Source organism: Silurus meridionalis, chromosome 3, assembly GCF_014805685.1.
Source record: "Silurus meridionalis isolate SWU-2019-XX chromosome 3, ASM1480568v1, whole genome shotgun sequence".
NCBI lineage: Eukaryota > Metazoa > Chordata > Actinopteri > Siluriformes > Siluridae > Silurus > Silurus meridionalis.
This window is the reverse complement of record NC_060886.1, coordinates 28,883,829-28,888,053: the sequence shown is the minus strand read 5'-3', so window position 1 is coordinate 28,888,053 and position 4,225 is coordinate 28,883,829.

The following is a 4,225-nucleotide window of genomic DNA, read 5'->3' as shown; positions in this document are numbered from 1 at the left end:
CTAAGAGTGGCTGGGGTTGGTTCCCTGACCACCAGGGACCATAAAACTATTCTTTCTAAACGATTAAAATTGCACGTGTCAATTTACAATATAGAGAATATATATAAATGATATTCCTAATCCGTAATCCGCAGCGTCAATCTTTCCAAACGCTTATCGCCATGCTAAACGATAGCATGACGGTATCTTCCTCAAACCGGGATTTGACATGACTCACGCCCAGCTTGTAGTATATATACACAAAGGCTAATCCTTTCTCATCAAATTAAAAAAGCTCAGCAAATTATACACGATCTCCACCGCAGTCGAGCGCCACCTCTACGGCAAAGCTCTTCGTTTCCGCGCTAAGTGCCATGTTTTATTCATATCAGAAAAAGGATGCAGCGTAGCGCATTCACGGACTCAATGGCAAAGGCCTCATTCCGATCCGTAAAAAGCCTGCCTTCCCTTAGGAGATGAATTACCCCAGGTCCGCCCACCTTCTAATAATGATGGATGTTTGAGGGGGAAAAAAAGTGCTAGGTCATTGTCCATTTATGGGGAAGCAATAAAATAGCCGATGAAGCCATGAAATGTATATAACTTGAATTAGCTAAAGAATTATTATGGGGGGTGTTTGTAATTAACTCATAGCATTTAAATATACAGGAGCAATACCACACTTGTGAATTTAAACAGGTAAATTATGTAAAAGCTGTGAGCAATTTTCGTGCACCATTAGCAGCCATTTGCTGCTTTTTTTTGTAGCATAACTATGTATGTACAATGATGTTTTCAGTGTGAATGCCAGCACTAATAGACTTGCACTCACATAGTGTATTTGCCCTCAGCATTGGAAAGCACACACCTCCATGCTTTTAGCTGTAAAGAGGTCAGACTTGTCTTCCCACTACCTCTAATGGGCTTTTGTAGCCTGTCAGGTCACAACGCAGTATGTGGAAATTCTCAAAATCTGACATAAAGGCATCAGCGCATCAGATTTTGTCTCTAGGTGCTGGCTGGATACAGTCTCTAGACAGATCCTCTGGAGATTGAGCTGTCTCACAGTGGGCAGGAAGCCCAGAACCAGCTGACCCATAGACGGTGGTCGAACGAGGCTGGCAGTCAACACGCAGCTTTCAGCTAGTTCAGGAATCATCAATCTGTTCCTAAGAGGTGGGAAAATAAATCAACGAATTCGAACACAAAATCAATATCGAACTTTTGCACCGGGTGAACAGTTCACTGGTAAAACTTTGAAAAACGGCTAGAGAATTTATACCTCCTAATCGTAAACATTTACTATTGATTTGCTACTCTGAATTAATGGTATGTTTACAATGGAATGGTAGCCATGTTGGTTACGAACAAGAGCCACAATTTTAAGAAATGGAGCCAAAACTAAAAAGCACAGGAAACTAGTATTTAGAAATCAAAAATTCTTGTAGAATATCACCAGAATCAGCAGGCGCCTCGATCATAAAGTACATGAGAATAAAACTTGCTTTAACCAATAAGATTTCGAGTTTGCAACATCGCCATCTAGCAGGCATCTGTACAATAACGTCAGAGCGCAAACCCACACCTGTAGTAAGCTAAAATATAATCGTGTAGCTGTTTAATTCCACAACGATGACAGTTCATAACCACAAATGTACTTTACTACAAAGGATTTTTTGGTGCCTCCGCCAAATATTTCTTTCTGCCACTGGGTACCGTGGACGCTGTATTTTTTTTTTCTCGTTTGTCGGTTTTTTTTAACTTCAACTCAACATTTAAGCAGGAGATTTTATCCTTGTTTTTATTGCTTCAGAATCAGTGAGTTACTCGCTGTTCTAAACCATCGTCAGTGGTTCCTTCCAGTCCGAATACAGTATAATATATTCTCATGAATCATTAAGAAGAATGCGTTAATTAGAGACACACATTTATTACAGTTACTAACTGTATAATGACCTTTGACATTTCAGTCAGCATTAAGAAAAAAAAAAAGAGGGAAATTCGTGTCCATGAACACAAATCAATAGATTAAAGTTATTCGATCGCAAAATCCCGTGAGTCTGTTGATGCTGGTGGTGCAGCTACGGCTCCAGTGAAAGGAGACGTGTTAAATTGTGGTCATTTTGTTTCTTGATTTAGTAATGAAAGTTTTATCTGAGATGCAGCGCTCTGATCTTCTACATTTCTCTGTAATAATGATTTCTATAGACGTGGCATCATAATGATTAAGAGGTTGATTGATTCAGGTACAAGTAAAACACCACTTGAACCATCTAGAGACGTACCAGCACCATTTGGTTCCCACTTCATGTGTAGGACATTGGACCATATTGAGTGTTTAAAGGCTCTGGCATGGAGAAGCTGGTGTTGGATCTGTGATGATCGCAAATGTTGAGCAAGCTTAGGAGTTGCTCAGTTGCTCCTGGTTCCATAATCTCAAATGACTGTATAAGACTGCAGAAAGAACATTACTCGTAATCTTACATTCCAGTGCTTATGTTAGTTCTGACTCTCCATTGTTGTGTTTGTTTAAAGACTATAATCACACTCTTGATGTCACCCAAATGAGGATGGGTTCCCCTTTTGAGTCTGGTTCCTCTCAAGGTTTCTTCCTCATTACATCTAAGGGGGTTTTTCCTTGCTATGGTCACCACGGCTGGGATAAATACACATTGTTCACCTTAACTGTTAAATTCTGTAAAGCTGCTTTGAGACAATGTTGTAAAAAGTGCTATAGAAATAAACTTGACTTGACTAATATTAATCTGACACCTTAAGTAAAAGAATGGAATGTACTGTACGTAATGGGAACCAGTGAGACGAGTTCATTCTTTACTTAATCATCACTAATAACAGTATCATTGATTATAGTATTATTTACTCAAAATCCACTGCAAATATTCGCTGTTTTGCGATTTGATCTATTTACAGTAAATAAATCTACACGTTCAATTTCGCAAGGCTTCTATTTATCGGATGTGGCAAGGTTTAAGAGAAACGGGGTGGGTGGGGAGGGGGTGGATTCTAATTATGCAAGGCACAACTTTCAGCGGAATTCATTTACATGTGGCTTTTCATTCAATTCAGCATCCTGTACAGCCAGCAGGTATTTACATAGTTCAAGATGCCTGTGCTTCGTGTGGTAATTACAGATGAATCTGTAAAGCTGCACAATGTTAAAGCACATACTACACACACACATTTACACACTGATGCATGTTTAATATAATCAGCCTAGTGGTACGTATTATAATTATGAAATTTGAAAAACCTACTTATTCAGATTATTTAACAGAAACTGGTGCTCTCGATTGCTTCAACGTCGCTTTGCAATTTAGCTCCTGTCATTACGAGGTAACCGCGATGCCTGCTATATTCTGATGATATGCTAGTTACAGCCAGGCCACTGATTACATGCTGACATTTTGACATTTCGTGTAAAAAAAATTGCAGAGGTGCTTTTTACACTGGTTAAAGCATATGGGGCATAACAAAATGATCCATCAGCTTACCAAGATGTTCTCTGGGGATTTGTGAAGCCATCGAGAAGAATGTTTATAGACCGTTTGAAATACCGTCATGAAAATCATACAGTTTGGATGGGATATGTATTCAGGATAAATGCTAGCTATAGGGGGCTTTCATTAATTCCATTCAGCAATTTACATCGGTGCATATTTGCATTGGTTAAATCATATTCATTTATTTTGAATTATTAGTCGATGTGCTACACTTATTATAAAGAAAGTGACCTATCATTTGTAGCTAACATTTAATTCGCAGATCGATTTTTCTTTGCTAAAGTGTTTCCCGAACATGTCCTCACGTCCTGAGAGTCACATAGTATACAGATTTACATGGCAGAGGTAGAGCTGTGTTTTCCTGGAGATTTTATATATATATTTTTTCCGCCTTTCTTTAACTGTTTTTTTTTTTTTTTAAGTGAGTGGTCTCGTTTGTTTTGTAACTATATTCTTCCAGCTATATTTGTTTTTTTTTACCACGAAGATGTCGATTTTTACACAAAAGTTATTCCGAAACATATACAAACAATAGACCCCCTGAAGTACAGCGACGTAAACAAAAAGAATAACCATCCAAATTACAACACTATTGTTTCATTGGACCAAAAATGCTTCACGGCTTGTTGTTCAGTGAATCCTTATCTTTCCAAACAAACCGGGATTTGCAGCAGTGGATGCGTTTGTGTTTTGTTGTTACAATCATAGTGTAAGTACTGCATTTT